This window comes from Triticum urartu, chromosome 3A, assembly GCF_056163025.1.
Source record: "Triticum urartu cultivar PI428250 chromosome 3A, HENAU_Tu73, whole genome shotgun sequence".
Classification (NCBI taxonomy): Eukaryota; Viridiplantae; Streptophyta; class Magnoliopsida; order Poales; family Poaceae; genus Triticum; species Triticum urartu.
This window is the reverse complement of record NC_141875.1, coordinates 249,362,039-249,373,179: the sequence shown is the minus strand read 5'-3', so window position 1 is coordinate 249,373,179 and position 11,141 is coordinate 249,362,039.

Sequence of the window (11,141 nt, the reverse complement as noted above, 5' to 3'; positions counted from 1 at the left end):
AAGGTGATCGGTTGAGACGGCCAGTGGCAGAACTCCGCGGTGATAGGCTCTTGGGCATATTTATCTGGGAGTGCCGCTTTGTTTCTCCCCTTTATCACGTGTAACACGTTTACTGTTTTGACTTCTGGTGGAAATTTCTTCTGTTCCCTAGTGCTTTGCTTGCGAGGCTCATCCTCATCTTTGCTTGGTGTATCCTTCCCCTTATGTTCGGCGTTGAGCTTGCCGGACTGCTTGAAGACCCAACATTCTCTGTGGGTATGATTTGCAGGTTTATCAGGGGTGCTATGGATCTGACATATTTGGTCTAGAATTTTGTTTAGGCTGGAAAGTTCATCTTTGGCGCCTTTAGAGGGCGGCTTTTGCTGACCTAGCCGAGAGCTTCTGAATCCGGCGTTTACCGCCGTTCTCTTCGGGATGTCTTCTTTATTCCGGTGCTTATTGTTTTTGCTGTGTCGTGATTTCCTGTTTCCATCTCTAACTTGGGATGTACTTGGGTCGCTGGTGCTGCATCGGGCTAGCCAGTTGTCCTCGCCCGCGCAAAAGCGGGTCATGAGGCTTGTTAATGCTGCCATTGTTCTCGGCTTTTCTTGGCCGAGGTGTCTGGCAAGCCATTCATCTCGGACGCTGTGCTTAAAAGCTGCCCAGGCTTCGGCGTCCGGACAGTCGACTATTTGGTTCTTTTTAGTAAGAAACATGTTCCAAAGCTTTCGGGCTGACTCTCCGGGCTGTTGAGTTATATGACTCAAATTGTCCGCATCTGGAGGTCGGACATAAGTCCCTTGAAAATTTGCCTGAAAAGCATCTTCGAGCTCTTCCCAGCTTCCAATGGAGCTTTCGGGGAGGCTTTTAAGCCAGTGCCGAGCTGGCCCTTTGAGCTTGAGGGGTAAGTACTTGATGGCGTGGAGATCATCTCCTCGAGCCATATGGATATGGAGGATATAGTCCTCAATCCAGACCCCAGGGTCTGTTGTTCCGTCGTATGCCTCTATGTTTACGGCTTTGAATCCCTCTGGAAATTCATGGTCCAGCACCTCGTCGGTGAAACATAGGGGGTGTGCGGCACCCCTGTATCTGGGTGTACCGTGGTGTTCGGATGTTTGTTGTGTTGCATCGTATGCTGGAGCGCACTTGCGTGGTCCATAGATGGATCTGGTTGCGCCGTCCTTTTGATGTGAGCCCTCGCGTGGATCGCGTATTGGCTTATGTGCGGCGTTGTTTGCCGCTCTATGTTGGCCGTGAGGTCGTCTATCCGGCCAGATGGCCATTTGAATTTTTGGTTGCGGGGGATCTAAGGCCTCCTCATCGAATTCAGGTAGCAACTTCCGCTTCGGGTAGCTCTTGGTGTGGCGATTACCGCCGTACTTCGCTGTTGTGTTGACTACTTTACTCCATCTGATTCTGAGTGTGTCTTGCGCAACCTTGAGCCTTTGCTTCTGCTTTTTTAGACTCCTCACGGTGGCGACAAGCCTTTGATGGGCATTCTGTTGCTCTAGGTGTCTGTCCAGTGTGATGTCGTCCGGACTGTTATCTTCGACGGGGTTGGGTTGTTCGGCTTGATTTTCCGTGTTGCCGTGGTCGGGCAATGGTTCACCCTGCTCTAACGCTGGGTCTATATGATCGTTATTTCTGCCGAGGCAGGATTTGGAGCGGCGTTTACGCCGCCGCTTTGACTGCTCCTCGAGGGAACCACCCTTCACTGCGTCCTTCCGTTCCTTGTCATTATTTTCTTTGGGTGTGTCCACTATGTATACGTCATGTGATGAAGTGGGCGTCCAGTGCCCTGTGGGCAGTGGTTCCTCTTCGCCTCCAGCACCGTCGTCCATACCGTCGATGTCTTCGGAGTCGAAGTCGAGCATGTCAGTTAAGTCATCGACAGTGGCTACTAATTGGGTGGTGGGTGGGCGGCGAATTTCTTCGTCATCCGCATCCCAATCCTTCCGGACGTAGTTCGGCCAGGACTCTCCTGACAAGGAGAGAGACCTTAATGAGTTCAGTATATCGCCAAAGGGCGAGCGCTGAAAAATATCCACGGAGGTACACTCCATGATCGGCGCCCAATCGGATTCGATAGGAACGGGCGCAGGCGGTTCGGAGTCCGTGGCTGGAGAAGGATCTGACAGTTTGGCAACCCGGCTCTCGTGAAGGGTAAGGTCGATATTCGGCTCGATCGCCGCTGAGGATACGGCCTCCGTGACAGGGTCTATCCACCCGTCCATGGATGGCGCAACTGGCTCCGAATTGAGGCTCGGAGGGCTGCCGGTGCGATCTCCTGAATACGGTCCGATGGTAGAGCTAAATCGTACTCATCGTGACCGCGTGGCGCACAAGGCAGGGGCTCGAATCCGTCGAAGATCAAGTCTCCACGGATATCGTCCATGTAGTTTAAGCCTCCAAACCTGACCTGGTGGCCAGGGGCGTAACTTTTGATCTGCTCCAGATGGCCAAGCGAGTTGGCCCGTAGTGCGAAGCCACCGAACACAAAGATCTGTCCGAGGAGAAAAGTCTCACCCTGGACTACATCGCTACCGATGATCATAGGAGCCATCAAGCCTAAAGGCGATGACACAGAGGAACTCTCAATGAAAGCACCAATGTCGGTGTCAAAACCAGTGGATCTCGGGTAGGGTGTCCCGAACTGTGCGTCTAAGGCGAATGGTAACAGGAGGCAGGGAACACGATGTTTTACCTAGGTTCGGGCCCTCTTGATGGAGGTAAAACCCTACGTCCTGCTTGATTTATTCTTGATGATGTGAGTATTACAAGAGTTGATCTACCACGAGATCGGAGAGACTAAACCCTAGAAGCTAGCCTATGGTATGATTGTCTGTTGTCCTACGGACTAAAACCCTCCGGTTTATATAGACACTGGAGGGGGTTAGGGTTACACAAGGTCGGTTACAAAGGAGGAGATATACATATCCGTATTGCCTAGCTTGCCTTCCACGCCAAGTAGAGTCCCATGCAGACACGAGACAAAGTCTTCGATCTTGTATCTTCATAGTCCAACAGTCCGGCCAAAGGATATAGTCCGGCTGTCCGGAGACTTCCTAATCCAGGACTCCCTCACCTGGCGTGCAGACTAATTAAGTGCCAGATGAATATACGCGTCAACCAACTTTTTTGGAATCTTTAGACTCCATGCCATACAGTTCGCTACCATATGTGTTGATAACCAAAAGGCACAAGGGGGGATCAAAGACTGGACTGCGTTTTTCTGGGCTATGCGCCCAGCAATATTTTTGGTGTTCACTCTCCTAATACTTGGAGTTTGACAACTAGTTGACGTTGGTTGATACTCGAATGAATATAGGCACTTCTTCTTGTCAACATCGATGCTTGCCTGAGTGAACTTTGGAGTACATAGCAGCAACATAAGTATCTGTCCATTTGATCTTTTTGTGCAATTCTGCTGAAATCGCCCAATGTAATGATTTGCCTGTGAGTTCAGGCTCCAAGTTACTCCTTTATGAAATCGACAAACAGTAGCACAATACCAAATTACCAATACATATGACAAGCACAATAATAAGGATAGACCGGTACCAACCTGTGAGAGGTAGCATATCAATTACTATTGCCTTTGACTGGAAGCCGAGATAAGCAACTGACAGGAAAGGAAGGAAGCAGTCGAGGCAATGAAGCACCCAAAGTTTTTGTGCAGTTCCACCAAAATCGAGCATCCCTGTTGGCACATATATTGGTAGAGTGAGATTACTGTAATAGTGGGACTAGTTGATGAAACATACACTAACAAATAGAAGCACCCTCATTATCTTAATGTGTAAATTTAGCAACATAGTAGTCTTTCTTAAAGAGAGGTATTAGTATATTTAACCGGTGCCAATTAGCTCAACACTCAAAGGATTGCCATGTATCATAGGTTGCAAAACTTTAACGTGCAAAGATAAAGGGGTTTCTCATGACAGTAGCAACACAGTAGCACGATACAAATAGAGATGATAGCAAACTAATATGGATGAAGGCCTTAGGCCGGTACCAACCTCAGCAGAAAAGATTATTCAAGTAGTCCCAGAAGAGATGATAAAGCACTCACTGGAATCACTCAATAGTATATATTTCTGTGCACTTCAAATGTATGGTTGAAATCACTCTTGTTTACCAGTGGTGATATTATATCGAAAGATTATCAAGAACTTCCAGCAGAATTAAAGCACGCTGGCTAGGATACAATTCATTGTATTCTCTTGTTCAGTTCCACTGAAATGTACGATTGGCACAACATGATCCCTGTTTGTAGGAACAAGGTGAAACCTTCATTATCTTAGTGAGAAAGGATAGAAAGACATTAGCATATTACTTTAACAGTAGCATCAAATTCATGATGGACAATACACAAAACATTGCCTCATTGAACCAGTGGCAATAAATTGACATGCAGAACAATAGCATTATTATGTCATGATACTACCAAGATTCCCTCCCTGCTCCACCACATGGTTCACCTCCACAGACACACATACACACGTACATGATTCAGCATAGGGTGCTACTAAAGATTTGTTTAACTCCGACAAGAAAATTAGGCAGGAATTAATTTGTGCTACTTAAGTACTCCTAATTAATTAAGTCACCTTGCAGGAGAGACAGCACAAGTGGAAGGGCTCCTAGAGGATCGTCTCACATGTAAGGGAGACGTTGCCGGAGCCCTTGAATGGCCTCTACTGAGACCTCGGCTTCAGCAAGATCACCTTGGCACTGTTGATCATGTAGAGCTGGGTCACACATGCATCCAAAATCCAGTTAATTAGTATGATGTGTCATCAAGCCAAGTACTACTCTGCTGCATTTTTCTATCTACTCTTATAAAAAACAGAGTTGGTGATGATGGTGTGCTTGCCATCCTGCAATATAGGCTGTCAGATGTATATCTGATGGATAAGAAGGAAACTATGGCAATTTCCAAAAAGATACCCACACCCCTCTTCACATTTGCAAATAAAATCTTCCCTCGTTCATCCTTTTCTCTCACAAGATAAACTACTCATACAAATGCATCTTGGTGTTACGTGCAATGCACAGGCATCTTGCTAGTCTTCCAAGTAAATTAAGACTAGTAGCAACACAACAATACAATACCACTAGCAAGATGTCAGGATAACATAGGATGGTACCATCGTGTGATTTTCTTCATTTCCTCCTTCTTGTTCGTCTTCCTCTTCATGCTCTGCTTCTCTTTATCCTCACCAGTTGGTGAAACCAAGTACATGATTGGCCTTCTATTTCAGAATTGGTTTTGTCAATGAGGGAGTACAAGTGTACTAGTAAACAATAGCATTATTTTCTCATGCCAATCGCAAAATAGAGATGAACACATGCATTAAATATCATTCTTACCTAAAGGAAGGTTATGGTGCCAATATGGATGATGAAGATTGGAACACAAATCTCCCTTTGTGCAGTTCCACCTAAATGAACCAACGGTTCCATTCTAACATTCCAGTTAAACAACACAAAAGTCACTTTCTAAGAAGTGTTTTGTGCAGTGCACCAAAAGGTCGCAATATCAACGAGGTGAAATGGATATCCCCATTTGCACAAAAAGCTACAAAGGAAATAGTCAGAGTCTCAAACAATTACTGGCAAAAACAATTGGCTAAACTTTTCATGGATTATAATAGTGGCATGGCTTCATTTTACCAGGGGCATTAGATTAAGAACAACTAAATATTTGCTATAAGGGCATGGGACAGTGGGTGTACCAGCAGTGCAACACCATGTACCTAAACCGAGGCGTAAAGTGGTGATTCCGAGTTTGTTGTCCCGAGAAACAAATATCCAAGAAACATATCTGGGTTGGTCCCATTTTTGTTCACTCTAGCCACCTACACCTATGTGTGGATAGCAAATCTAGTCCTGGTCATACCACTGTGTACAAAATTTCCCCTATATTTCCCTTTTCGACCAAGAGACCGGTTGGATGACCAGTATGTACTACTTTCACCCACTTTCCTTCCTGTTTGTACCAAGTCCAATGTACATACTAAATTTCCCCCTCTATTTCTTCTTTGAACCAAGTACAAGATTCGATTCCATGAAGTAGCTTTACCTCTAACAATAGAAAAAATTAGGTGACGTTGGACCATTCGATCGAGAGGGGCTGAGAGGTAGAAAATGATGCACATGTAGCGACGTAGCGAGCTGGGGAAGTAGAGCTAGGCCGGTTTCGAAGGAAGATATACCCGAAGGTCGTCGGGATGTGGATAGGTGGGCGGCGGGAGGCCAGATCCGCCCACACTAGGGCAGCGACAAAGGGATCGGAGGACCTCCCGTGCCGGCGCTCGGCCAGAGATAATGGTGCAGCTGTCAGTGGGTCTCCTCCCTCGCCGTCGACGATGGCCTAAACGCTACCCCTCCTCCCCTTCACCAGCAAAGGGGGATACGTCTGGATCTATAGCCAACGGTGAGGATAGAAAGACAGTGTTACCACCGCTATCTTGTTTAGATCTGGAGAGGATGAGAGTGTGTGAATAGAGCAACCCTAGCAAGCAAGTGCGGAGGCTCCGACCTATATATATACATGTAGTGGGGTAGTTTTCTTGTTTCACTCCATCAGAACCATTGTTTAAAATTGTGTACGTGTCAGGTCGCCTTTTTTTGAGTTATTGATTATTTTTTTGAGAGAGCTAGCCGCTTATTCCAAGTGGTGTTACGGTGTGCCAGGTCACACTTTGTATCGTTCAAGTCTGGTACTAGACCCTCCATTACGTGAACAACCACCGCCTCGTAAAATTTGTGAACAAGCCCACGGCTAAAATTATTAGAAACGTGGGCTGCCCCAACATGCATTATTATTTATATTTTCTATGTGGGAGTATCCTCAAAACAAAATGTGAGAGTACAATCTTTATTGGGCCCCTTTGTAATTTGTGCTAAATTTTGACCAAAAATTTAACTGACAAAGTGTTAGTGCATGTTAACAAAAATTATATCCTTTGATTTGTATTTGAACATAGTTTTTAGTGATGTAAATTTTTGTGACATGCATGAACATTTGGTTAGATAAATTTATAGTACAAATTTGGCACAGATTATCATAGGGACCAATAAACTAGGACAAAGCTCCTCGTCTGTCATCCAAACTACTACTAATGTATGTGACTAGCCGCTCTATCTACATGCGGGATATCAAAGCATCCGGGCCCGCGTGCCATCCACCAAATCACAGCGAGGTTCTATAGTTGAGACTCACCGGTCACCCCGGTGTGGCCGTCATGACCCGGCATATCACAAAACTCACACCTTTACCAGCAGTGGTAAAGTGGCCTTGAAGTTGGACTGGACGAAGCAACCATCATTTCACGGGAACGCTCGTTGAAGCCCTTTCTGCCCTTGAAGAAAACATCACTCCAGGCTACCCACTTCTACCATTTTTCTTCTGTATCGACGAAGGAAAGGTGGGTGAATCAGTGATGCTACTATATTTTCATTCCAAGAATCTTCTTTTTGTGAAGCACCAACCGATTCTGACAGCCTATTCTTTTCCTGTTTTCATTGCGATTGTTGTTTTTGTTCGATTGCTTTTTGTTTACAGTTTATTGATGGATCGTCGAGCACTAGGCAAAGAGTTGCCAACGGACAACCCACTTGAGACAGAGATCTCCAGGAAGCGAGCACCGACCAATGAGTTGGCCATGTTGGTGGGCCAACCCATGGAGACGAAGAACTCCAAGAAACAAGCACTGGCCAAAGAGTTGACAACGTTGGCGGACGAACTCCTCAAAGAAAGCTGGAAGAACAACAAGGGCCCCACCGTGCTGAAAGTGCAACTATCCCTGGGTGGTTTTGGTAATTATTAACAACATATAGCTCATTGAGCTAATGCTATTTCAAGATAAATATTTCAGGAAAGCTCAATGATTGGCATGGCATGGATTAGGAATGTGGACCCCTCAAAATGCTAAGGACAAAAGATTGGCTCAAGCTCTAAAGCTAAAGACTCTACATTTTACTTTTAGTGATCCAAGATCACATTGAGTCCATAGGAAAAGCCAATACTATTAAAAGGGATTGAGGTGTTGCTTAATGGGTTTCTTGCTCAAAATGCTTAGTGATATGCTCCAAACACCCTCAACCACTTTCTCATATCCACATATGTCCCAAACCAAAAGTCAAACTCGGCCCCACCGAAACATTCCATCCGGCGCCACTGAGTTCTCTTGACATAGCCACTGCCACAAACCCTAGTCACTTCGGTCTCACCGATAGGGATCTCGGTCTCACCGAGATGGGATCGCAAACTCTCTGTTTCCCTTCGTAACGTTTCGGTCCCACCAAGTTCGCAATGCAAACTCTCTGTTTCCCCTTCGTAATATTTTGGTCTCATCGAGATGAGTGAATCGGTCCCACCAAGTTTGCCTGACCAACTCTCTGGTTAGCCTGTTACCAAAATCGGTCCCACCGAGTTTGTGTAATCAGTCTCACCGAGATTACATTATGCCCTAACCCTAATGAAATCGGTCCCACCGAAAATCCTAACGTTCACATTTTGAACTAAATCGGCCTCACCGATTTTTCTGATTCGGTCCCACCGAGTTTGGTGATTTGTGTGTAACGGTTAGATTTCGTGTGGAGGCTATATATACCCCTCCACCCACTCTTCATTCGTGGAGAGAGCCATCAGAACATGCCTACACTTCCAATATTCATTTTATGAGAGAAATGCACCTACTCATGTGTTGAGACCAAGATATTCCATTCCAACCATATGAATCTTGATCTCTAGCCTTCTCCAAGTTGCTTTCCACTCAAATCATCTTTCCACCAAATCCAAATCAGTCAGAGAGAGCTAAGTGTTGGGGAGACAATCATTTGAAGCACAAGAGCAAGGAGTTCATCATCAACACACCATTTATTACCTTTTGGAGAGTGGTGTCTCCTAGATTGGTTAGGTGTCACTTGGGAGCCTCGGTCAAGATTGTGGAGTTGAACCAAGGAGTTTGTACGGGAAAGGAGATTGCCTACTTCATGAAGATCTACCCTAGTGAGGCAAGTCCTTCGTGGGCGATGGCCATGGTGGGATAGACAAGGTTGCTTCTTCGTGGACCCTTCGTGGGTGGAGCACTCCGTGGACTCGCACAACCGTTACCCTTCATGGGTTGAAGTCTCCACCAACGTGGATGTACGATCGCACCACCTATCGGAACCACTTCAAAAATCTCCATGTCTACATTGTGTTTGCTCCCTCCAAACTCCTCCCTTTACCTTCATGTGCAATGTTTTACATTCCGCTGATATACTCTTAGACTTGCGTGTGTAGGTTGATTGCTTGACTAGTGCTAAGTTGCTAAATCTACCAAGACTTAAAATTGGGAAAAGGCTAGACTTTTATTTGGTCAAGTAGTCTAATCACCCCCCTCTAGACATACTTTCGATCCTACAAGTGGTATCAGAGATTTGTTCTCCATTTGCCTTGATTTCCATAGCTTCAGTGATCATAGCCTTGGTTTCACAACCTAGGAGAGTATGGCGTCTAGCGAGGGAAATTACTACCATAGAGGTCCTTACTTTGATGGTACTAATTTTGCTAGTTGGAAGCATAATATGAAAATGCATATTCTTGGACATAACCCCGCTATTTGGGCTATTGTGTGTATTGGCTTGCAAGGTGAATTCTTTGATGGGAGAGAACCAAACCGTGAAGCTACCGCGGAAGAGTTGAAGATGTTGCAATACAACGCTCAAGCTTGCGATATCCTCTTCTATGGATTGTGCCCCGAAGAATTCAACAAAATCAGATGTCTTGAGAATGCAAATGAAATTTGGGATAGTTTGGTTGATATGCACGAGGGTATCGACTCCATCAAGGAATCCAAATTGGATGTGCTTCAAAGTCAACTTGACAAGTTCAAAATGAAGGATGGTGAAGGTGTCGCTGAAATGTACTCTAGGCTTGCTCTCATCACAAATGAGATGGCCGGCTTAGGAAGTGAAGAGATGACCGATAGATTCATCATCAAGAAGATCCTAAGAGCCTTGGATGGAAAATATGATACCGTGTGCACATTGATCCAAATGATGCCCAATTACAAAGATCTCAAGCCAACGGAAGTCATTGGAAGAATTGTTGCTCATGAGATGTCACTCAAGGATAAGGAAGAGCTTCACAACAAGTCAAGTGGTGCTTACAAAGCCTCATGTGATGCTCCTACATCATCAAGAGAGAAACAAGCTTTCATGAAGAATTGAGCCTAATGGTGAAGAACTTCAACAAGTTCTACAAGAGTAGAAGCAAGGAAAGAAGTTCCAAGTCAAGGTCTTACAATGACAAAAGATCTTTGAGTTGTGAACGTAATTTCTACAATTGTGGAAGACCCATACACTATTCCAATGAGTGTACGGCTCCCTACAAAAGAAGAGAAGATTCACCCAAAAGGAGAAGAAGAAGAGAAGAATCACCACCAAGAGAGAGAAGGAGTAGAGATGACCATTATGAACGAAGAACATCACGGAGAAGCAAGGATTCGGAGGAGGGACAAATCATCAAGGAGCTACACAAAATGGAGACATCAAGCTCATGTTGGTGAATGGGTATCCAGCTCCGACTCCGACAATCACTCCGAGAGAAGTTATCACTCTGACTCCGAATATACTCAAGATGAAGGTGTTGCCGGTCTAGCACTTGTGTCAACCAACTCCTACGACATATTTGAGTCACCAAATGAAGGAATTGGAAGATGCTTCATGGCTAAAGGCCCAAAGGTATCACACCCCGAGTATGTTGATTTCAATAGTGATGAAGATGATTTGCTAGGTGATGATGATTTACTTGTTGAAAATTCTAGTGATGAAAACTATGATGAACTTGCTATTAATCATGCTAATCAAGATAAAACGGATGATGATGATAAGAAGTAGATTGAGCGTCTAACTAAAGAACTAAACACTCTTAAGTTAGCTCATGAAACTACCTTGGAAAATCATCGAGAGCTTTTAAACACTCATGAAAAGTTACGCTTTGAAAGTTCAACCTTGAGAAAGAGCATGGGTTCTTAAAGGCAATCAATGATGATCTTCGCAAGAAAAGTTCTTCTTACATTGCCAAGCGTTTACTCTTGTCTACTTACATGCCACAAGTTAATTCTAGTAACAAAAGTAAGAAAGATTCTTCATCTAGTAGTAAC